The sequence below is a fragment of the Dermochelys coriacea genome, chromosome 7, assembly GCF_009764565.3.
Source record: "Dermochelys coriacea isolate rDerCor1 chromosome 7, rDerCor1.pri.v4, whole genome shotgun sequence".
NCBI lineage: Eukaryota > Metazoa > Chordata > Testudines > Dermochelyidae > Dermochelys > Dermochelys coriacea.
Genome location: NC_050074.1, coordinates 18972461 through 18998707, shown reverse-complemented (window position 1 = coordinate 18998707; position 26247 = coordinate 18972461). Strand labels below are relative to the sequence as shown.

Sequence of the window (26247 nt, the reverse complement as noted above, 5' to 3'; positions counted from 1 at the left end):
ACCTTCTTTTGGTTAATCTTTTTGGCTGATCTTCTCTCCAGCCTGCCTTGCTCCCTCCAACTACAGCTATACTACATTAAGATATTAGAAGATAGGACTGTAGAAGATGTTTACGCAGTGAACAAAAAAACATTTCCCTAGGCCTTTTACCATTCTAATCCTGGTCCTTCCCATTACCTGATGACAGCTGCTTTTTCAGCCTGGGCAGCAGCTGGGATGGATTCACTAGGGCCAGTTTCCCCAAGCATTCGGCAACCACATTTCGTGTCCCCTCCTCTGTGCACTCGCAATGGTTGAAAAGCAGAGCCCAAATATCTTCCACATAAGGTTTGAGGCCATCTGCTGGGGAGGAGCTGATGACTTCTTTTAGAGAATGGAGTAGCAAGTATTGCCTCTTGGGCTGACTTACAATTTCCTTCAGCATAAAGGGAAGATATTCCTTAAGATTTCCAGCACTGATGTTCCCCAGAGCATAGGAAGCTGCTGATTTCACCTCTTCGCTGGGAGAGGCAAATGCTTCCAGTATTACTGTTTTGAGCTCTTTCTGAGCACTTAGGTTCATGGTGCGACCCATCTCTGCCAGTGAAAGGAAGGCTAGCATTTTAACAGCAGCACTGGACTTGGGGTTCTTCACATCTTGAATAAACTGGCTTGTTACCCTGGTGGCTTCTTTGGACATGCTGATGAAAGGGCTGCACACACTTTGCTACAGAGTAATAGGCTTGTTTATGTAAAGTTACAGATGCCCCACCAGGACTTGAGTATATGGGGCTCGTTAGCTGTTTCATCAGCTCTGCATAACCCATGTTAGCTGTCTTTGTTATAACCAAAGCTTGAAAGAAGTCTATTATGGCATTCATTGCTCCTCCTTGTAGCAAAGGGGAGTGGACAAGCTGAAAGAGTTCAGAAAGAACTGAACCACTTATCTTGGATAAGGAAGATGGATAAACCTTAGCTAAGGTAGTAAGGAACACGATAGCCACCTGAGAAACATGCAAATCATTCTCACTAACTAAAGCAGGAAGCTCTGTCAGCACAGACTCAACCATGGCAGGCTTGAGGCTATCGCTGTAGTTCTTAATTAATATGTCCAGAGCCGTCAGAGTACTCAGTTTCAAGGCACGTTGATTCTTTCGCAAGAAGGAAGCTAAAATGGGGAATCCTTCCCCTAGAATAGGTCTTAAGTCTATCTTCAGTGGAGAAACTAGCAATTAAGGTTAATGCTTTGACTGTTGTTAGTCTGTTATTTCATTTTTGAGCCTTTCTAGAAAAATCTTCAAAGTTGGCAGGAGATCACCACTTAAATGGTCTCCAAGATTGCAGACAATCTGTCCCATGCAAGAGATAGCCCGTTCTTTCACCTCCTGATCAATATCAGCAGCTTTCAGTCTCTTAGAGTACCAGAAAAAAGGTCTTTCACATAGAGCTTGGCATCAAACGTACAAGATTGTCCAAGGGCAGAATAACTTTCACAAGCTGCTGAGTGACCAGCAAAGCTTCTGACGTGATCTTATAAAAGGGTCCCCAATACAGGTCACAACTGGAGGTAGCAGTGCCTTAATATGGGGATGAAATACTTCTGGCTGGTGATTGCAGAGAAGAACATGAAGGAAAGACAGTGCATCAATCCTCATGTTGGACGAGCTGGATTTATCAGCCAAGGAGGAAAATAATACCTGTTCAGGAGAGACATTAACATATATTATCTTATTTCTTCAAATGGATTTCACAAAGATTAAAAAACAAATTCCTAAATCGTTGGATACAAATCCAAATAATTTATTTTGCTCCACCCCACTGAGCCATGTCTACACTAGGAGTGCCTCACCAATACAGGAATCCCAATATACTATATTGCAAGCACTATATGTGGACACAGTTATACCAACAAAGCTATGCTTTGTACCAGTATAGTAAAGCCACCACCAACAGAAAACAATCTGTACAGGTAGAAGCATAGCGATGTCAGTAAGGGATTATACCTCATCACACCCCTGACCAACAGAGCTCTGCTGGCAAAAAGCTCTTAGTGTAGCCATAACTTGATATACCCACATTCTTGCAGTAGCTGTTTATTTTTTCAGCCAAGTGGCAAGTCAGATATAGCCAGGCCATGTGGCTCTACTGGAGAGCTACCAAAAGTATTTTACAGCACTTTAACTGGATAGCTATAAAACCACTTGTCAGTATTGGTAGGGTGATCTGGGGAGAATTCTTTAGTTGGTACACAGCTTAGAACTAGAATAATAAGATTAAAATTAAGAAAAGGGAAAATCTAGGCTGAACACAGAACTCCTGCCAGCAAGACATATCTAGCTGTGGAAAGTCTCAAGGAAAGGAGTGGAGGCTCAATTGCTTGGTTTTGCAATTATACTGGACAAAAAGGTTAGAAAAATGTACTTTAGAGAATAATCCTGCAGTTGGCAGGAGATAGACTGGATGCACTAATGGGTCTTTTCCATATCTAACTTCTATGATAGAGTCTGAAATTGTTTTTTCAGATGAGCAATTAGTAAGGTATTCCAAGAGGTCCCACCTTGCCACCCCAACACAATTTATTGTTCATATTTTCTGTTGTTATTGTAAACATATAGGAATTGAAGGTCATGGGATGCTCAGAGGCCAGGGGATATTGAAAAGGCAGTTTCCCCCACACATTTACAGTAAGGACAAACCAAGGTCTTGGAGGGCCTCAGTGTTATGAGTATTTCAACATTCTTGGATGTGCATCTTTCCCTAATTACAAGGAAGGAAAGTTAGGTGAAAAAACTTGTGGGCCTGCAGATAAAACCCTCCCCCAAAAAAACATTTAAAATGTTCTATGAGATTGAGAGAGAAATAGAAAATGTCACCACTATGACCCCAATCCTGAGCTCAAAGTCAATTGATTTCAGTGGCAGCAGGAACAGACCCTGTGCCTTTTTAGAGACAACACGCATCGTTTAGAAGCCTTATAGCACCAAAAAGTGGAAACTTTAAACTGCGACAACCGCTCCCTACCACTTCCCAGCCACAAACCAGTTTTACCAGGCATTAACGCAGGGACGTGATCTGCCAGGCAGCCAGGAAGAACATTGGCCAATTCTGTAAGGAGACTGAAGCACCCTTGCCTTGATTTGATGCTTTTCTCCTGAGCTGCTTGTGCAAGGCCTTGATTATGTTTGGAACCTGCAGTTTTAGAAAGCAAGACAGGAAGGGGGGGGGGGGGGGAAAGCAGTCTCATAGGTAACCATGGCCTTTTTGACCAGAGCTATGCTAGCAAAGCAGTTTACCCCAGCTTAGCTACACACATTAATAATTCAGGGTGAGAAGAGAGGAGCAAGTCAGAATGAATACATTCAATGGTTTATTAAAGGGAGACTCTGGAGCGTAAATTAGGGGCTGAGAGGGGGCGGGTGGAGTGATAGGGTAGCTATTTAAACTCTTCTATTCATATATTTTAAGTTGTTTTTTGTTTTTTTTTTAATTCTATGAAAATATTTTAAGGCAAAGTTGCTCCTCTAGTGCCACACCTCAAAACACAGCAGCAGTGCTTAGTGATCAGTTTGGATGCTTCTCTAACAAGGAGAAGGAAGTGAAACTGACCACTCAAGTTTCAACTGTCTGAGTTGAACAAGGGCAAAATTAAAGAAACAGATGAAAAGTAGGTTAAAAAAGTTAGATATTAAACCTGAAAGTAATTTAAGGACCTATCCTGCAATTAGATCTGAACAAGTGGACCTCTGCAGAGCTCCAGCAAAGCCCACCCACACAGAACCATTACAGGACTGGGTACAAGTTATTAGCCCACTGATATTTTCTTTTTTAAAATACAGAATTTATTTACATCAGTTACATTAAATGGGCAGAAAACTACATTTTGGAAAGGATATCAATCCATCTGCTTCAGGGTAAAAGACAACCGCTAACTGATGTGGGCTAGCAAGGCATTCCCCATAAGCACCTTATTCCATAATAGTTGACTACATGTTTCTTTCATCTTCCTCTGAAGCACCTGGGGACTGACCATTAATCAGAGACAGGATACTTGGTACATGGAGCCCTGGTCTGGGGATTCCTACATTGCTAAATTATGTTGACAATATCCCATTAGCATATTTCAGAATTTAAAAAATAGGTTAAAAAAAGCCATTGCTTTTAACATTATTTAGTTCAATTAACAGTGAAGTATGTACCCCTGCATAGTTACAAGAACACAAGCTACAAGATTTATGAAACACTAGCTAATGGCTCCTGTAATGCTCAGAGCCTGATACAGTGTTAATGCTCTGCTACACCTATAAATTGTATTCCAAATTTATGAGACTTCTAATGGTCTAAATCTGATATGTTATGCAGTAATTTATTCAATGAGTTCCTGAACAAGGACACATCTGCTTAACTGGAGCAATTGCCACAACAGACGATGGATTTTACACAATGATGAGGGTGGTACACGAGTGTCTGCAAAACCCTTTGCAGCAGTTTGCAGGTATGACTGGCACAGATTATCCCACTCAGTGGCCCTTGGTTCACTTCAGGACACTCTTTTGGTTTATGTTGCTGCTACGGAGTCAAACAAATAATTACAAACATGTTACCATGCCTACAGCTATGGCTAATTTTAAAAGTACACACTTTCAAGAGTTAACAACATTCTTCCAGCACATTATCTTCCTGTGAGCTGCCAACAGTCATGATCATCACTAAGGGAGTGGCCACACTATGATTAGCTTAGTGTTAATCATCCTGCTGAAACGGTTGTTGGTACAATAGTTCTAGCATGGCTTCCCTGTCTGGCATGGATTGATATTTTTGTGAGAATCATAGGGTGGGAGTGGGGAAGGCGAATCCAGATAGGGAGCTTTCCTCATGTGCTAGGAAAGCGTCTACAATAGTCAAGGAAACCCGTCCCCTGAGCACACTAGCATCAGCCATTTAAACATTGTGGTCCTACTCTACCACTATGAAATTAACCAATGTTTGATAACTGGTTAAGAAGCTGACATTATGGGGTTCAAGGTGCTATATGGCCAGAGCCAAAACTGTAGAACACAGCAGTCAGTGAAAATTGTTTCAGCACATTGAATTTTTTTGTTTATTGTTTGGTCTAAAAATCTGGTTATACCAGGGTTTGCCCCCTCCTCCAAGACCTCATCTACTCTAGTTTTCTATTGGGAAATCTTCCACTATTGCACTGCCACTCATGAGAAAACAAACAGTGAGAGAACTATTCTTGATGAGGCTTTGGCATTTTGATCACACTGTTTTCTAGACCTGCTCTGAATCATTGCACCAACTCCACTTGCACTCTCACTCTTACCGTCACCTGCGGAACTGCACCAGAGGGAGATTTCTCAAAAATAGTTAATGTAGATACTGCCCTGTTGTAAAGTGGATCTTTCATCCATACTTAAGTACAATTCTAGATAACTCAATTGTTTAAAAAAAGTCTCACCCTGTTGGCACTGGCCAGACAGTGTCTGAAACCAGTTTAGCTGGAACAGTGCTTGAACCGAATTCAACACCCAGGATAGCCCAGTTGCTAGCATGATTTCAACTGTAGCCTACAGTAGATGCTACAGACAGAACTGGGATATATTAGGTATAACCCAGGATGTGACATGTTCATGGTTACAGCTTGTGTGCGTGACTCACACATTAAACAGATGTATTTTTCCTGGTGCAACCCTATGAGCCTGTCCCCTCCTACCATCCTGCACAATATGAGCCCATCATGGGTAAACCTGGGCAGATATCCCATTCTGCCTCTGTTTTTGGCATAACGAAGAGAGGATTGTTAATATTTCACATGGCATAATACACTTTGGAATGTTCTCCCACACAATGACCCGAGAGGTAAGAGGACTGGCTAACCCTTTTATGCAGTCACAGTTAGGCCATCCCATCTAAACAACAAGACTATCACACCAGAACTCAGTTACAGCTTGAAAATTGTGTTACCGTTCTGTCAGTGGTAGAGTAGAAAACACATTAACCGTTCCGTGTGTAGACACACACCATGTGACATCAACAATTTTACAACCTTACTGAAAATCTGGAGCGGACACGACCTGAAAACAGCAGATCTTCTAAAATGTGGCTATAAATCCAAGAATCAAACAGGTGGGGGGAAAAAGCTTTCCATCTTCCTATACTACTTTTACTAAGAGTCAAGATCCTTTTGATAGCCATGTTCCCCGGCTATTGCACACATTTATTGATGACACTTCTTCCAGTTCTTTTCCCTCCTATTCAACTTAATCTGGCCTATTACCACTTTCTCACTCACCTGGTTCTGAAGCATGGTGAGGGGTATCTCTTCCTTGCCTCCTGCATCTGAAGCAGGTAGCCAGCTTTGTATGGGCAGCGTTTGCTTCAGCAAAGCGATATAAGCACAGAAGATGTCGGCTTTGACATTCTCCTCTCTTTCCTTGAATCTGCCTATCAAAACCGGGGACAGAGTCTTGTAGAAATCCTGAAGGAGGTCGTGCCGGGTACTGACAATGGCTTCCAGGCACTTAGCCACAGATCTGCGAACTTTCCAGCTAATGTCATCGTCATCGCTGTACTCATCGTCACTCTCTGGAAACAGTGAGTGGGGGGGGGGGAAAGAAAAGCCACCCAGTTACAAGAGAAACAAGTAGGGAATTACCACATGCCCCAACTTTCCCTCTCGTGTCATTTCTCTTCCTATCGAGCTCAAAAGTTAACATGAGATAAACAGATACCAATAATTAACATTTTTCTGGGAAAAATCAGATTTGGGTTATTCTGGACAATTTCCACAGATAGTCATCAGAACCCAGTGCATTATAGTGGCTCATATGTGTCATCCCGGCCTTGTGGTGGATAAAATGTCTAATTGATTCACTATGTATCCAATCCCATAGACCTCTAGTGCCTGAAGGTCTCACTAATGTTAACTACAGCTACTGGAGAGTCCTCTTTAGCTTATGTTGTAAGGTCTTGTGTTTTGAAGGAGGGATAAGGTCCTGAGTTCCATTTATTTTAAGGCCAGAAGTGACCATTAGGGCAATCCATAATGATGCATAATAAAGGTCACAGAACTTCACTCCACAATTTCTGCATTTTACCCCATGATTTGCAGATGAGCAGGAGAAGCTCTTTTAGAAAGGCATCCGATCTCAATCCAAAGACTCCAAGCGATGAAAAGATATCACACCCCTTCGGATGCTGTTCCAATGGTTAACTCCCCTCACCATTAAACATTTGAATTGTGCCTTACTTTCCATTTGAATTATTCTAGCTTCTGCTCTGAGTCATGATACCCTGTGCAGTAACAGAACTAGCACCTTGTGGAACTCATTCAATACCTGAAATGGATTAAGTGTACAACTGATGCGACCTAGGCCTAGAGCATGAAACTGATTCTCTCCACATGCCCAACTCAATCTATCCCTCACCCCACTCCTTTAAAAAGAAGCTACCGAAAAAGACCTGGATCAGAGGCAGTGTCAGTTGTAACCAAGGTCAGCCCGAAGGAAGCAAGGTCTTTTTATTTTTAGGATTATATTTAGTTTCACTATTTACATTGCACTGTTTGCGTACGAGTTTGGTATGCGGTGCTCAGCAGGATGCATTCAAATCCGTATATGGCTACTAGGAGTTCCCCTCTTCACACATGACAGAGCTGCTAGCACTAATAATCCCTTGAGGCAGGAATACAGACACGCAGCTGCATTCAAGTCACCAGTCCACCAGCTAAATAAAAGACCACCAGGGGAGGGTCCAAGAGCCCCAGGAAATGTCTACAAAGCAACTGGGAGGGCGCTTCCCAGCTCAGGTAGACAGATATGCACTAGTTCTGCTTGAGCTAGCACCTCAAAATTGCAGTGTGGCTGCAGCAATCCAAGTGGTGGCTGAGGCTAGCCACCCGAATACAATCCCACCTGATCTCCTGGGCATGTACTCAAGCGGCCAGCCTGAGCTGCTGCCTTGCCACCACTGTCACACTGCTATTTTTAGCACCCAAGCAGAGGTAGCATTGTCTGTCTATCCATGCTGGGAAGTTCCCTCCCAGCTGCTGTGTAGCCATAGAGTTGATGCCTGCCTGCTTGTAGTATCCATATAAAATAGCCTCACTCAAAGGCAGGAAACGGAAGTCTGAGCACCATTTAGCAGACTGCAACCAGCACTGGCATTTGGGGGGGGGGGGGGAGAATTGTTTTGAATTTGGGCAAACACAGCGGCAGAGCAGGAGCTAATCAAGATACACCAGTGGTAGGGCTGGCAGACTGTGGGCATGCTGTGACAGACACCTGCATTCACTCACAGCAGAGGCAGCTCTTCAGTCTTGCTCTCTGCCAGGCTAGTTTATGGTGTCTGTTCTAGCAAATGCCATCCTTCCATGACAAGAGATGCCAGTGACACGTGGATCAGGAAAGACACAATTGTAAAGTCCCAGGTTTGGAAATCATTAGAATTATGCCACTGACAGAACTAAGCAGCTGTACACTAGTTTGGGTGAATGCAGATATCGTGGGGAAGAAGGTAATGCCACACAGTGCAACTGCGGAGGGGAGAACTGGACCCCTTGGATACTATGTCAACAGTTCTACTAATCATAGTCATCCTCACAAGCAGGCACCTTGCTCTTCATCCTCCCCATTTTCAGTTTCCATCATTTCCTCTTCTTCCTCCTCCTCCTCATTGTCATAGTTGTAATTTGGGTCATAAGTAATGTACTTCAGGCACAATCCCATCACACTAGGGATGTGAGAGCCAATTTCCTTTGGACACCTAGCAAGACAAAAACAAATCTTAAGATTAATGGGAAGTAATTTTTATATCAATCAGCATAATTCATCCCACAATATCCCAAAGTGTTTCACACAACTATACACACATTATTGAAATGCATTCAGCAGTAAAATTTCCCTTTCATCATAGTTCATGAAGCAGGGTCATGTACCCATGTGAGACTCCAAGAAGTGAGCTTCAGACTCTCATTCTCCACTACCTGAGAGGTTCTCCCTTTAAAACAAAAAAAACCAATGCCCAACACAACTTCAGTCCACCACCCTCTCCCCAAGAGGAGGAAAATGTAGGTAGCTCTCTAACACATCTCCTCAAAGCCAACCTTCTCACGAGAATTAGTGTATGAAGATTGCTGCACAGTAATCCCTTCTCAAGAGCACCATTCTCACCTCTCACCCCTTCTACAGACATCAAAAGTCTGAGCCAACTCCTTCCCAGTTATCTGAAGGACTCAAATGTTCTCCAAGAACAGGCAGTAAGTGAAGTTCAGTCACAGTGAGTATTAAACTGCCACTTACGATACCTGTATCATTTATAAATATAATTGTGAACTCCTGGGTCAAGAACCTATTCTCTCACATATTTGGTAAAATACCTCGTACATTCAAGATGATATATGAATAGCCCAACTTTGTAAGGATGGATTTTGTTACTGGACTGAGATTGTCTCTCTCTCTCCCACAATAATGCATTTAGGAAAATATTCCACTCAACTTAGTTTTTCCTCAGACCCCTTTGCACATGCACTTCCCAGAGAAGGGCAATGAAACAGAAATAAAGCACAGATTACTCGAGGGCACACACCTTCTCACAAAAGACTCGAAGGCCTGAAAGCAGTATTCCCTCAGCTCATCATCCTCCACGTTACAGTACCGAACAACTAATGAGATGATCTTCTCCAGATACTCTCCTGAAAGAGACAAAGTAAACAGCAGGGGAAATTGCTCCCCACTTGAGCTGACTGGTAAAGTGAGAGCCTAGTTACCAGCCAGCCAGTTCCAGTGCCTGGCAGAGCATTCTTTACCTGGATCTCACTGGTTATGCATTGTGAACAGCCTGCCAAACAATTTCAACAGAAGAACCACCCCATTTTCATTCAAAGGACTTATGGGGAGACAGATGATCTAATGGTCTGAGGAACTCTGGGGGTGTAATCCCAGATCGGATAGCACCTCTGGCAAGTCACTTGAATACTCTGTGCTTCCATTTCGTCATGTGTAAAGTGAGGTTAATATGCTGAGCTTCCAAAAAGGGGCGCTGTGAGGATTAATTAATTAGTGTTTTGGAAGTGCTGCTGTAAGATCTTGAAATGAAAGACCCTATAGAAGCACAGCCAAGCACTGAGATCCAGTGTGCCCTCCCCTTAGGTCTGGGTGGAGATCTGAGAACCAGAGTGGGAACCCTGCAAAGAATTGCAAAGTGCTAACTACTAGTGCACTAGAAAAACAAATAAGTACATTTCTTTTTATACCTAAATAGGAACCGCTTTAAAACATTATGTGTGCATGTCTCTTTGTAGCTAGCATTCCAAGCTATTGGACCTACCTGTGCGGTGCCCAGCCTGCCTGCTGATACCCGCGATACACTGAATGTATGTTCTTGTAGTAGAAGTAGACTCATTCCTCTTCAGTTCAGCTAGCAAGTGCTCCATGAGTTCTGAGAAGATATTCCCATTGCACGTCAAGACCAGATAGCCTAGAGCAATGATGGCTCTCTTACGCACAGCCAGTCTGGGGCTCGTGAGCTGAGGAAGGAGGCAGTTCAGGATAGAGGAATGAAAAGTGTAAAGCATCCCTCCTAACCTGCAATGACAGAGGCAACACACACAAGAAATTAGATCTTCAGCATGAAGGCTCCTTAGCTGGCATAACTGAAATGCAAAAAAAGCGCTACATAAATGAGGACAAGCACATTTCTAGCAAAAACAAACAGCGTGTTCTAGATTAAATCTAAGTTGCTCTGGCTAAGACAGGGAGGAACCATTTTTCCCCTGTCCCTGAAACAAGTTTGATTTTGACACGTCTGCATGGCCCAGTGTTTTTGGTGATAAAATCCTGACTACAGCTGACAAGTTTACCCACTGTGCTGTCATTCTGAATTATGCTTGCGTTATGTAATAAGAGAAACCGCTAGCCAAAGAAAGTGTGTGAGACCAGATCACACGTTCCAAAATAGATTTTTCCTTCTTTCTGCCCTTCCCCTTCCTACCTCCCCAGAAGTTCTTTATGATCCTGCAGTGTTACCAGTATCCTTCCAAGTGTACAAAGATACGCATGTACATTCTCTTAGCTCAGCTGGGTGATAATACCTACTCAGCCACTTCCCAACTGGCACCAATCCCAATCCTTTAATATTTTAGTCCTCCAAGGAACACAAAAATCACAAGCAAACACACTGTGCAGCCTCCCGCCATACACAGCTGCTTGGAGGAAATACTTTCATACCTGCTCAACATATCAGATAGGATGTCAAGAGCCTCCAACTGCACAGATACATCCTCTTGTTTCCCAATGGCTCCAGTTAACTGGGCCGTGATCTTTTTGCACACATTGGCTGTCATTGTGGACCCTAAGAACAGAGATGACCTTTGGTCAACTTTTTGTTTTCAAAATCACTTTTTCCTCCTTGATATTCAGAGGTTATAATGCACAGCAGCATACATGTGGACTCGTCCACAGCAGGTGGCTAAGTTGCTATTGGCTATAATGGTCTCTCCCAGTCAAAAATCACCACCAGAGGAAGATTAAGGGAGTGGAATGGTCAACTAATGCTACCTTTGTGGGAAAGGAGGAAAGAGACTGGGATGTTGGAAAAGGGCTTCTCTCTGGTGATGCCTGGGCTCCTCCATCTCCTAGTAACATGGCTGCCTGAAAAGCAATGCTCCCATTGGTTCCTCTGCCCAGGAAATACCATGACCTCTCTGAGGTGGGTGCAGGCCCAGAACAAAAGTAAATGCTGCTAGGAACATCATTAACTTCTGCATGGAGAGGGTATGTTTAGAGAGGAGCATGCTGCAGGAAGACCTGCTTCCTGGATCCACTTTTTCCAGCCCCAATCACCTCCCCACCCCAATCAGACACCAGAGCACCAATGTCAGTGGGGTCAGAGGTGAAGTCTCCCTCCTCCTCTTCTGTCCCCGCAAATGGAGTACTGGGCCCAACTCTTGGGAAGAAGTCTCAGGTGATCTATTCCCAGTTACTACAATAGGACTATTTCAGTTTGTGTGACGTATACCAATGAAAGGTCTCCAAAACGATGGCTCTCAAGTATTTAAAATTTAGCAGAGTTTGTAACCAGAGCCTGAAAGCCATCTGCATGAAAAATAATTCTATCGAGTACAACTGCCAGCTCAAAGACAGCAATGCTGCCTTGGCTCCTGCTATGCAGGGGGTGGGGGGGAGTTGTCAGATGCATGAGAGATGGCATCAAAGCACAGAGACTGCTGAAGAGACAGCACAAATCTCTGTGCACTTAAAGAGATATATATGAAGAACTACTATTGTGTTTACTGGAAATCCAGCTCAATATGGTTTTTTGTCCCATGGCTATAGAAACTGGGCAAAAGAGGCAGCCTGGAGAGGCTGTCAATAGTAAAAAAGACAGGTAGTGAAACAGACTGTACATGGGGTAGCGAATGTATCAGCGAATGCTAAGATCCAGAAGAAATCACATTCACTATTTGTGGGAACCAGACATGAGCAGCCTGATGTAGACTTTAGTATAGACTCTCTCAGTGATGGTCCCAAGCAACAACATGAATCCAGGGTTTACGATTTCGGACTATTCTGCAGATAGGGGTCAGTTGCAAACTTAGAAGATGAAGGTTCACATTCAAGCACCCACATTTTGTGGTGTGATCAGATTTAGGGTTTGTTTCAAGTCCTGTCTTTAATCAATTTTATTACCATCTTCAACTCTTTATTCATTACATTGTAATTACCTCTGTGCCCACCATTACTAACAGCACTGGGCAGGGGGAGAGGAATCCCATAAAACTCCAGGTTCTGAACTCTGCTTCCTAAAGGCTGTAGTAGATTTTACCATATTTCAGAGAAGAATTTACCAGTAGACGCTGGAGGCAACTCTGAGATGACTGTTTTCAGACCAATGCTGGAGATATCCCGAATTGTTCCTTGTCTGATAACATGTTTGTACACAGAGAGTCCACAGTTTCTACCTGATATTCTTTCACTTTGCTGACCAAAGGGCCCAAACTACAGAAGAAAAAAGAAGACAGACAAATGTGAAGAAAACCATTCTCTAGAAACCACACTTCATTCAAAAGGAAGGATGATCTGGTTGGTGTGGATTTCAGATGTAGTCCTTCAGATTTCTTTAAGATAAAGGGGGCACCAGATCTAATGTCGCAAACACGGCCATCATTACTGAAACATGTTAAAATCCAAAACTGATGTCAGATGGTCTGTCAGAAATCTATTCATCATACTTCGTATTCCTAGCTAGTTAGCACATCAGAGAGGGTCTGATCCAAAGCCCGCTAAAGTCAATGGAATCATAAAAAATTAGGACTGGAAGAGAAAGAGGTCATTTAGTCCAACCCCTGCTCAAAGCAAGACCAACACCAACTAAATCACTAAAGACCCATTAAAGTCATCATCAGATCCATAGTGGAGAACATCATTAGTCTATTGGAAATATGGAGGGGGAGGGCAAATTATTTTTACCAAATAAGATTTTCTTAATTGAATGTGCAGTTAATAGCTAATAGACTGAATTATGACAAGGCAGCCATGTTAGTTCTTTAACACCAAAAATCTATAGTCACGTTTTAAAAGGTGCCAAAACTGACCAGTCTAAAAATAACATTAACATTTCCATGCGTAATTTACCTCCTATTGCCCCATGCTATGCGGACTGAGAACTCTGCCTCTGTACAGTGTAAGAACAAGAGTGATTAACCAAATTAGTATTCATTTCCTCTCTTATGTCAGTAACAACATGGATTGTCTCTAATGAATCCATTATTCAAAATTACATGTGCAATAACTGCCAGTAAGGTGTTACGAGCAGTTAGTTGCAAAATTTTATATTCAAAGTTTGAGCTGTGTTAGTTAGTTTTGATTAGACAACATGGTAACGTCTCAGTTCTCTAATCAGATGAAGATAACTCTTCAAATCAGATTTCAAGTTTCTGAATTCAAAAATTATCTTCCATGAATATTTTATACTATGTCATGACAATTAGTTGTTTCCACAAACATTCCACTAACAAATTTGGTTTAGAGAACATTCGGAAAATACAAACACCAAGGAATGCAAACAGACAAAGAAAATTCAATTTTTTATTGAAATGAACATTCACATGTTTAGCGCAACTCAATAGTAATAATACATTGTACTTCTTATAGCTAAGTGATTTGCTCAAGCTCACACAAGTCAGCAGCAGCATCAGTAACAGAACCCCCTAGTCCTGTGCCTTAATTGCAAGGCCATTCTTTTGCCTTCCACAGGTCTCACTGGAAAAGTAACCTCACAGAACTGAGCATCTGTTTACAGAAACACCATGAGCCAGATTCTGCAGGCTTATTTGGGGAAGGACTTCAATGGGAGTTTGGCCTGAATACAAGCTAAACTATCAGGTTCTCCAACTATTTTCTACTATTTCCTGTGGGCTGGCCCTGCCACATCATAATATGGGGACTTAATCCACAACATGCCCCTTTGTGTAACCTGTTTATCGATTAAGAAATGTGTAGTATATGAAAGATGTCATACTGTTCTGTGCATGCATCTTTAAAGTGAAGGAGTCTCCAGTCTGATGCAGGAACAGCAGCTGCCATTTTGAATTCCAGTTCAGATGAATGTTAGAGGGGGTCACTGTGCTTGTTTGTGCTTGCCATCTTCCATACAGAGACTAGACTTGTTCTCTTCCTCTATTATAAAGGTCAGGCATCCAATCTGAGTAATACATACCTTGCGCTTTCCATATGCAAAACTTATCAGAATTTAGCAGCTGGCCGGGGGAGGGAAGGTTGATGTGCAGTCCAGCCATCTTGCTCAACAGGGTTCTAAAGAAGAAACGCTGCCAAGATGTTATTCCAAGGTAAAAATACATAGATGACCAGCCCCCAGAGATTTAACACTCAGCAATAGTATTCTCTCAATGGCTACAAACATAACCACGTGCACATGGTGAGAGAAAAGAGGATTACTTTGCCACACTTTTTGCTACTGTTGATAATACTCGTAGACAAACTCAGTTTTCAAGAATACTAATGCTTCACATGAACGGGTGACTGGAATTTTAGGTTTATATCTTGCATGTATGATGGTAAAACTGTATGACTGCGTGTTAATTAGGACTCTTATCAAAGCCGTTGTGTATCTAGCTCATAAAGAAAGAGTCGCCAATGTTCTTCCGCCGACCCGACCCCCCTGCGCAGCACCATGTAGCTCCATCAACATATCCCAATCTTACTAAAGTTTATTCAGATACAAAAGTGAGCCAGATCTAGTTCCCAATGAAGCAAAACAACAACTTTGATTTCAAAGGCAACTGAATGGGACCCTTAAATTAAGAATTCATCATGTAAACAATTTGACTATTAAGAATGTTTATATTAGAAAGGGTCACCGTTATGTATTTTGTTACAATATTTATGACTGTCCATAGCTGATAAAATCCTCTGAAAGCCTAAAAACAAAAAGTATCTTTACCTACAGTGTTTTATCCTTGTCTATTTGGAAAACCTTGTATTTTTCCTTGTTGTGATGCTAATTGTGCAGAATCTGTATGAACCTACATTTATTTCCTTTTGATGCATCAGAACCATGACAGAGTGGGGCATGGACTGCTGACGGAATAAAGTATTTGTTAAGTTAACATTGTGAGGTCACATGTAACTTGTTTTTTGGTAGGAACTTTTTTTTTTTTTAATTCAGTGATGGAGGCAAAAATAGATACTTAGAATCCAAATGATTCTTCTGAAGTACAAAAGTTTGAAAAGTAATATAAGCACTAATGTAAGCGCTTTTTGTCCATGAATCGCAAACTACTGGTTATCCCTATTTTACATATAGGGAAACCGAGATACAGAAATTACATGATTTGCCTGGATCAAACAAAAAGCTCAGGGACTATCCAGGAAGAGACGAGAGGTCTCCTGAATCCCAGTCCCGTGCCCTGTATAGGCCACACAGATCAGATGTTGGGCCTAACCAGACTGTCAGCATCCCAAGGAATCTCTTGTTAAAGATACTGACCACAGAATCCTAGAATCGTAGGACTGGAAAGGACCTTGAGCGGTCTTCTAGTTCAGTCCCCTGTACTCAAGGCAGGACTAAGTATGATCTAGACCACCGGCTCTCAACCTTTCCAGACTACTGTATCCCTTTCAGGAATCTGATCTGTCTTGCATACCCCAAGTTTCACCTCACTTAAAAACTTGGGCTTCAGCTTCAGCCCCGCATGGCAGGGCTCAGGCTTTGGCTTTCTGCCCTGGGCACTAGCGAGTCTAACACTGGCAACCCCATTAAAATGAACTTGCCCACAGTCGAGACCTGCTGATATAGTATACAGAAAAGTATAAACAAGTCATTATCTGAATAAAATTTTAGTTTGAACTGACTGTGCTAGTCCTTTTTATGTGGCCTAGACAAATATCTAGATGATCTGATGTACTCCCTGGAAGACCTCTGCATACCTGCAGGGATACACGTACCCCTGGTTGAGAATCACTGATCTAGACCATCCCTGACAAGTGTTTGTCTAACCTGCTCTTTAAAATCTCCAATGACAGAGATTCCACAACCTCCTTAAGTAATTTATTGGGCTTAACTACCCTGTAAGAACAAGACCAATGGTGGAACCTGATGTCCAACCTGAACCGCCCTTGCTACAGTTTAAGACCATTGCTTCTTGTCCTATCCTCAGAGATAAACGAGAACAATTCTTCTCCCTCCTCCAGGTTAGCAACCTTTTACGTACTTGAAAATTCTTATGTTCCCCATCAGTCTTCTCTTCCCCAGACTAAATAAACCCAATTTTTCAATTGTCCTTCATAGGTCATGCTTTCTAGACCTTTAATCATTTTTGTTGCTCTTCTATGGACTTTCTCCAATTTGTCTACATCTTTCCTGAAATGTGTCACCCAGAATTGGACACAATACCAATTGAGACCTAATCAGTGCAGAGTAGAGTGGAAGAATTACTTTGTGTCTTGCTTACAACACCCCTGCTAATACAGTAGTTCTCAAACTTTTGTACTGGTGACCCCTTTCATGTAGCAAGCCTCTGAGTGCAACCCCAACTTATATTTAAAAGTGTTTTTAATTTATTTACCACCATTATAAAGCGGAGGCAAAGTGGAGTTTGGGGTAGAGGCTGACAGATCGCGACCCGCCCATGTAATAACCTCACCCCCCCCGAGGCGTCCCAAACCCCAGTTTGAGAACCCCTATACCAATACGTCCCAGAATGTTTTCTTTTTTTGCAACAGTGTTACACTGTTGACTCATATTTAGCTTGTGATCCACTGTGACCCCCCAGACTACCCTTTCTACAGTACTCCTTCCTAGGAAGTCATTTTAATCCTATCCTCCAAAGCACTTGCAACCCCTCCAAGCTTGGTATCATTCGCAAACTTTGTTTTTGATCTGGACCCCTCTCTGAAGAAATAAAATTTTAAGGATGCAAGTTTAGATATGACAAAAATCTACAATATAAGCCTTTCGATAGTTTCATCTACAGTTCCTACAAAACTATTTACATTCGTCCATACAATTCACCCCTTTCCACACATCTCTCGCCATAACTAGAGACTGTCGCTGCCTTGTATCAGACAAAGTATTCATACGGAAGATTCAATCTACAACCTATCCTGAAGGATGACCCATCACTATCACAGATCTTGGGAGACAGGCCAGCCCTTGCAAATACTCACCAGCAACCACACGCCACACAACAGAACCACTAACCCAGGAACCTATCTTTGCAACAAAGCCCATTGCCACCTGGGTCCACATATCTATTCAGGGGACATCATCATGGGGCCTAATCACATCAGCCACACTATCAAAGGCTCGTTCACCTGCGCATCTACCAATGTGATATATGCCATCATGTGCCAGCAATGCCCCTCTGCCATGTACATTGGCCAAACTGGACAGTCTCTACGTAAAAGAATGAATGGACACAAATCAGACGTCAAGAATTATAACATTCAAAAACCAGTTGGAGAACGCTTCAATTTCTTTGGTCACTCAATTACAGACCTGAGAGTGGCTATCCTTCAACAAAAAACTTCAAAAAACAGACTCCAACGAGAGACTGCTGAATTGGAATTAATTTGCAAACTGGATACAATTAACTTAGGCTTGAATAGAGACTGGGAGTGGATTGGTCATTACACAAAGTAAAACTATTTCCCCATAAATAGAAAAGGAGTACTTGTGGCACCTTAGAGACAAACAAATTTATTTGAGCATAAGCTTTCGTGAACTACAGCTCACTTTATCAGATGCATTCAGTGGAAAATACAGTGGGGAGATTTATATACATAGAGAACATGAAACAATGGGTGTTACCATACACACTGTAACGAGAGTGATCACTTAAGGTCCCCATGTTTATTTCCCCCCTCCATCCCACACTGTTCCTCAGACGTTTTTGTCAACTGCTGGAAATGGCCCACCTTGATTATCACTACAAATGTTCCCCCCCCACTCTCCTGCTGGTAATAGCTCACCTTAAGTGATCACTCTCGTTACAGTGTGTATGGTAACACCCATTGTTTCATGTTCTCCATGTATATAAATCTCCCCACTGTATTTTCCACTGAATGCATCCGATGAAGTGAGCTATAGCTCACAAAAGCTTATGCTCAAATAAATTTGTTAGTCTCTAAGATGCCACAAGTACTCCTTTTCTTTTTGCGAATACAGACTAACACGGCTGCTACTCAGAAAGGAAGCTATAAGACACTGTATACCAAGGGCTCTAGTCTAAAGAATTTTCTGGATTATTTGACAGTTTCATTGCTGCTAGTATGTATGTTACCCCATACCAAGGCTCTTACCACTTGACAGCCAAGTTCTGCACCTCCCCATTTTTGTCCTCAAGCAATTTTAAAAGCATTTTCACAACTTTCTTCTCACTGTCTTCATCCAGCTTTATGGAATCTTTCTGCAGTTCCATCATCAGGTCATTGGTGGCCATAAATCTGAAACAAGGAATATCAACAATAGGTTGACTGGTATGTAAACACAGATACATTTCAGAGAGATCAGTGCAGAGGATAAAATTTAGTATTCACATGGCACGAATATGGAAAGCACTTAAACACTAACTAATCAATCCTCACAACCCTTCTGTGAATTAGTTAAGAAAGTAGTTCCTCCATCTCCCCTTTGGGCAAGTGGGGGAACTCAGGCAGAAGAAATTGGTGGCAAAGAATTCAGCTAGTTCATAACTCAGTGAGACAAGACACAGGATAATTTTAAGTTATTCTCTCCCCTCAAATCTACTCTGAAACATGACTCTATAAAAATGGTATTGTGGCATTCCACATGTACTTTGTCTCAATGATTCCAGATGGAATGGTCTCAGGTTACTAGAACAAAATGTGTTTTCTAATTGCCAGTCCTGCAAAAATCAGCTTGGGATCTGAAAATACAGATAGCTTTCTAGCTTAAATAAATTTGTTAGTCTCTAAGGTGCCACAAGTACTCCTTTTCTTTCTAGCTTACTCATCATTACTAGTAATAAAACTTCTGACAGCCAGATTCTGCCTTCAGTTACACTGAGGCACAATTATAAAACTGAGGGCAGAATATGGTCCAACAACTGTACCTTTGCTAACAATTCTGTTGATAATGCATGAGACAAAATAAAAGCTAGCTCACTCTCTTGCAAAGTTGGAGAAAAACTTATTTTAAATCACTCAAACAAGCAGATTGTATGCTGATTACACAGAGAGAAAATCCGTTGAGAAAGAAAGTGCCACTTTTACATAATCACTCCTTAGACTAGAATTCAGAGTAGCAGCCGTGTTAGTCTGTATCCGCAAAAAGAAAATGAGTACTTGTGGCACCTTAGAGACTAACAAATTTATTAGAGCATAAGCTTTCGTGAGCTACAGCTCACTTCATCGGATGCATTCAGTGGAAAATAGTCCTCAGACTAGAAGTGCACTTTAAAGTTATCTAAGCTAGTGTTTCTCAACCTTTTTGATACCAGGGACCAGCTTGCTGCCTTCCTAAAATGTGTCAGGGAGATCTCAGGGACTGGTGCTGCATGGGCCAGTCACTGAGAAATACTGATCTAGGCTATATTTCAACTTCTATTGTTCAGTCTAGTCACTCAATTTATTTATTTCCTTCTGAAGTTTCTTGTATTCTTCAAAAATCTGAATGGTTATATCATCAAAAAATTTAACCTCCTCTCTTGTTTACTTCCTTCTTAGAGGCCTTTTCTATACTGGAAAAATGTATTTTTCTGCACCAATGTAGCCCCACCAATGCTACTAATATTGAAAGCTGTATTCTAGTCAGGATGTAGGCTCTTTTACCATCCCGGGTTATGAGATACAAGGCACGTTACCTAAGCTACAGCTTCTACTGTTGCTCGCACAAGTGAAGCTGCACTAGTGCAAAAGAGACATTTTTCCAGGCTACCTGTACCCCAAATCATAAATATATACATCACAGTTCCCAATACTGATCCTTCTCATATCCCACGTGTGAGAAGCAGCCATTTGTGATGACTTTATTCCTTATTGCCACTATTTATTTAGATTTGTTTAACAAAACTAACATTCAGCTAGATGGATGACTTTCAGATGCACATCTTTTCACGAATAATACCAAATATTTGGCTTCCAGGTTCAGAAAATTCTTAGAATTGCAGCTCCCTATTAGTGAGTGTAATTTTATAACATGGATAAATATCCAAAAGGGGACTAAATGGAAATAACTCCCTGTCATTTCACAAGCGGCTTAAGCTATATTTTAAAAATCAAGCTTCCGATCAGCATGTTCAGCATTTAAAATGCTACTGCAATAGTTTTGCCATGTCTTTGGTGTGTAAGCCTGTGCTTGAGTAGCAAAATAACTACATCTGGATAAGAGACTCTTAGATCACCAGCCAGAAATTGAAGATGAGAGAATTAAAGGAATTACTGATCTACAATTAAACAGTATTTGACTTATTTTTGATTAAGCAAGGACTATTTAGCTCCATTTTAAATTGGAAGTCTGCACCAAAGCTGACAGCACATGTAAAGATCCTGAATAAAAGGTAATGAAGCTGCTCTATCATCAGCTTCATTGGGGAAAAAAAAGAAAAAGTATTTTTATCAAAAAACATAGACATGTCTTCCAGAAGTTATATTGATATAAATAAAATTAAAAAAAAAAAAACCTCTTATAAAGTACCTCAAACTTCCTATCTGGCATAAACATTACCCATCCTGGCTGGGGGCAGGGGTACAGTTGGCAGAATTGCAACAGAGTAAAATCTTTCATAGCAAATCAGCACATTTTTTAAAAACACACCTATTACATTTATTTATAGAACACCTTGAATACCACTGACTCCAAAGTCTAACAAGGTTTATTTGCCTTTCCAGAAACATATATACCCAAAAAGAATAAAGCAGTAGAGCATCTTGGTCCATTTAGAAAAGTATTTTAGTAGAAACAAAATATTTCCTCAACATGCCAATATAGTTTAAAAATAAAGGATTTGAGCACAGCGAATACCTGTAATACTGTATCCATATCTTTGGGTACATGTGCTAAACTTTACTGCAGTTTCATAAAACACTTTTCAAAGGCAAAATGCTGCACATAAAACATGACAAAAACCAAGACCAATAAATTAAAGTACTCCTTAAAGAGGTATTTCAAATCCAACTGCATGAATGGATGATAAAATGAGACATACACAGGTCAATTACTACTTAATTTAAAGTACGTTTAACTAAAATAAAATCATTTTAAAAATCTGAATAAGCTACTAATAATATTTTAGGATCACATTCTATTTTAAGATCTGCTCTTTGATACTCTAGAACAAATCCCACTGATGCCAACAGAAGTCACTTACGGCATAGTTTTGGCCCTGAGATTATTAAAATAGAAGTTGTTTTAATTTGCTTATCTCATTATTAAACTATTTGTTCAGTTTAGGTATTTCTCTCTTTTTGGACAATTAAAAGAGACAATTGCACGTTTCCTTCTAGTCAGCTTCACTGAGGGTTCTCTAGCACAATGCTGCAATGTTTAAGTTGTAGATGCATATTTAAAAAAAAAAAAATAATAATAAATTCTGTTTTTAACAAAAAAAAAAAATCTATATTTGGGCCCCTAACTAATAATAGTGACCCTAATTCCTCCTCTTTAACAGGTTAGGATATCTTACCCTTTTACTTAATCATTTATTCAGGCCAATAAAAGCTATATGTGTTACTCCATATCAACTTTCCCCTTCACTTTTGTGGCTTATGACTGATGATTCACCGTCCTACACTATTACTTTATTTGAACTCCAAGTGGGTTTGTTCACTCCCCTCCAAACACATACAAATAAACCAGCGATGAGGGAACACCACCATCCAACTACTTTTAAAAGAAGACCTCATGTGCCTTTTTATTTTTCTTGAACAGCACAGAACACACAGCAGATATTTTCCCAGATAATAGCAGCTGATTAGGATTTTTTTCCCCCTAGCTGCTGCTGTCCAGTGCCTCTCAGGCCCCAGTTCGGGGATAGGGGGTGAGGGTGGAGAGTTCTATAAAATGAGAGCAAAATCTCTAACCACTTGTAAAATAAACTTTAAAAACCCCCCAAAACTTAGCTTGTTTCCCCATCACCAACAATGGAGCCCTTAGTTTGGGCATTCATGTGTTTACTAATCAATCCCAAAACATGCAGCAGATTCCTCACCCTTTGGGGGGCGGGGAGGTTGCACTGATTGCAGCTGACCCTTAAGGAATTTTGCAATTGACACCTCCTCTTTTCCCGGGTTTTGTACTAGCTGCAATTAATAAAACAACCCCTCTCTACTCTAGGAGGGTTGAACTAGCAGCAGTCCACAAGCTCTCTCCCTTGTACGGGTTTGCACATACGCACCTTCCTACCCCCAACTAGGGTGGTGCGATTAACAAGATCTCCCCCAAACTAATCTCAAACAGCCGCTGGGATCCTACCTAAAATCTTTGTCAGTGGATGTCATCTTCTCCAGGAGGTTAGAGATGTGATAGGACACGTTAGCCATCTTGCCCTGCAGCTCCTAGAAGGCGCCCCCCTTGCTAGAGCCTGGATATTTTAGGGGGTGTGGAGGTTGCGTGCTGCCCTGAGCCGGGGTGCCGCTTGCTGGAGATCTGCATGGAGAATATGGCGACAGAAGGGACACAGCGAGGCTGGGGTGGCGTTTTCCTCTCTTACCCCCCCCCCCCTTCGAAGTGGCTGGAAAAGCTGAGCCCCTGCCCTCTAATCATGGGATATAAATAGCCGGAGCCCAGGCTGTTGAGCTAAGGGCGCCACCTGCTGACAGTTATTTGTAGCCTCTCAAGTTACAGCAAGGAGCGGGATAGGGCCAAGGGGCCGCAGCAGCTGCTTTTACACCCCCCCCCCCTCCCCGCAGATTAAACTCATTACTTTTTCCCTCTCCCAGCACCACCGATTGCCAACTACTGACAGGCGAACAGAAGCATTCTCCTTTATGATTAACATTCTCTTGCGGGCACCCCTGTTCATTCCTGGCACCCGTAATCTTGAGCTTGGTGAAATTAGGCTTGCTTTACTGCGCTGAACTGTGACACTGTACATGCTGTTTATGTGCTATTATACACTAAACGAACAGGAATGATTCAGAAAACGGAACGATACTATCTACCCCAACACCTTGGTTTACAGCAAAGAAAAGGCAAGAAAAACTGAAAGATGTACATGATGGTTTAATATGGCCTTTGGCCTTGCCTACGCTACGAAATTAGGTCAGATTTATAGAAGTCAGTTTGTAGAAAGCGTTTTTATACAGTCGATTGTGTGTGTCCCCACGCAAATGCTCAAAGTGCATGTAGTCGGCGGAGTGTGTCCACAGTACCGAGGCAATCGTCGACTTCCGGAGCGTTGCACTGTGGGTAGCTATCCCACAGGTCCCGCAGCCTCTGCGGCCCATTGGAATTGTGGATAGAAATCCCAGTGCCTGATGGGGCTAAAACATTGTCGCAGGTGGTTCTGGGTACATATCGTCAGGCCCCCCTTCCCTCCCGCCCTCAGTGAAAGCAAGGGCAGGCATTCGTTTTGCGCCTTTTTTCTTGAGTTACCTGTGCAGACGCCATACCATAGCAAGCATGGAGCCCACTCAGCTCACCATCACCATATGTCTCCTGGGTGCTGGCAGACATGGTACTGCATTGCTACACAACAACAGTTTATTGCCTTTTGGCAGCAGACAGTGCAGTATGGCTGGTAGCCATTGTCCAGTAATCCAGGGTGCTCTTGTAACTGACCTCGATGAGGTCAGGGACGCTTGAGCAAACATGGGAGTGCCTCAGGCAGCTCATTTCCCTTTTAAGTTTTGTCTTATGGCAACTCAGTCCTACCGGCAGTGCACTGTCTTTTAATCTGCAGCCAGCAGAAGTCAATGATCAGCAGTCATACTGCACTGTCTTCTACCAAGCACCCAAGCGATAACGATGGCTAGTGGTCATACTGCACAGTCAGCTGCCAGCAAGATGTATAAAGATAGATGAAGTGGATCAAAACAGAAATAGATCAGATTTGTTTTGTATTCATTTTCCTCTCTCCCTCCTCCTTCCATGAAATCAACAGCCTACTAAACCCAGGCCATTCTGTTTCTCGCAAAGCCACCCCCTTTGTTGATTTTAATTCCCTGTAAGCCAACCCTGTAAGCCATATTGTCAGTCGTCCCTCCCTCCACGAGAGCAACGGCAAACAATCGTTCCACACCCTTTCCCTGGATTGCCCGAGCAGGAGCAGACCACCATAGCACAGCAAGCATGGAGCCCATTCAGCTCACCACAGCAGTTATGACCATTGTAAACTCCTCGCGCATTATCATGCAGTGTATGCAGAACCTGCACCTGAAAAACCTTGCGAGGAGGCGACAGCAGCACGGTGATGAGGACATGAACACACTTTTCTCTAAAACCGCGTTCCCCCACAATTTGGAAATAATGGTGTTAATGGGGCAGACTCATGCCATGGAACGCTGATTCTGTGCCCAGGAAACAAGCACAGAGTAGTGGACCCGCATAGTGTTGCAGGCCTGGGGTGATTCCCAGTGGTTCTGAAACTTTTGCATGCGTAAGGGCACTTTCATGGAACTTTGTGACTTGCTTTCCCCTGTCCTGAAGCGCAAGAATACCAAGATGAGAGCAGCCCTCACAGTTCACAAGCGAGTGGCAATAGCCCTGTGGAGCTTGCAACGCCAGACAGCTAACCGGTCAGTCGGGAATCAATTTGGAGTGGGCAAATCTACTGTGGGGGTTGCTGTGATGCAAGTAGCCAATGCAATCACTGAGCTGCTGCTATCAAAGGTAGTGACTCTGGGAAACGTGCAGGTCATACTAGATGGCTTTGCTGCAATGGAATTCCCTAACTGTGGTGAGGCTATAGACGGATCGCATATCCCTATCCTGGAACCGGACCACCAGGGCAGCCAGTACATAAACCACAAGGGGTACTTTTCAATGGTGCTGCAAGTACTGGTGGATCTTAAGGGACATTTCACCAATATCAAAGTGGGATGGTTGGGAAGGTTCATGACGCTCACGTCTTCAGGAACTCTGGTCTGTTTAAAAACGGCCTGCAGGAAGGGATTTCCTTCCCAGACCAGAAAATAACTGTTGGGGATGTTGAAATGCCAATAGTTATCCTTGGGGACCCAGCCTACCCCTTAATGCCCTGGCTCATGAAGCCGTACACAGGCACCCTGGACAGTAGTCAGGAGCTGTTCAACTATAGGCTGAGCAAGTGCAGAATGGTGGTAAAATGTGCTTTTGGACATTTGAAAATGCGCTGGCGCAGTTTACTGACTCAGTTAGATCTCAGCACAAGCAATATTCCAATTGTAATTGCTGCTTGTTATGTGCTCCACAATCTCTGTAAGAGTAAGGGGGAGACGTTTATGGTAGGGTGGGAGGTTGATGCAAATTGCCTGGCCGCTGAATACATGCAGCCAGACACCAGGGCGGTTAGAAGAGCACAGCAGGAAGTGGTGCGCATCAGAGAAGTTTGAAAACCAGTTTCATGACTGGCCAGGCAACGGTGTGAAAGTTCTGTTTGTTTTTTCTTGATGAAATCCCACCCCCTTGGTTGACTCTAATTCCCTGTAAGCCACCCGCCCTCCCACCTTCGATCACAGCTTGCTTGCAAAGGAAATAAAGTCACTATCATTTAAAAAACATGCATTCTTTATTAATTGATTATAAAAATAGGGAGATAACTCACAAGGTAGCCCGGGTGGGGTGTGGGAGGAGGGTAGGAGGGAAGGAAAA

The 26247-nt window shown here is 42.4% G+C and overlaps 1 pseudogene; it reads right to left on the bottom strand.

Annotated features, from left to right (window-relative positions):
• LOC119858280 overlaps positions 1-23198 on the bottom strand; it is a 33268-nt pseudogene extending 10070 nt beyond the window's left edge.
• Positions 23199-26247: the final 3049 nt, after the last annotated feature.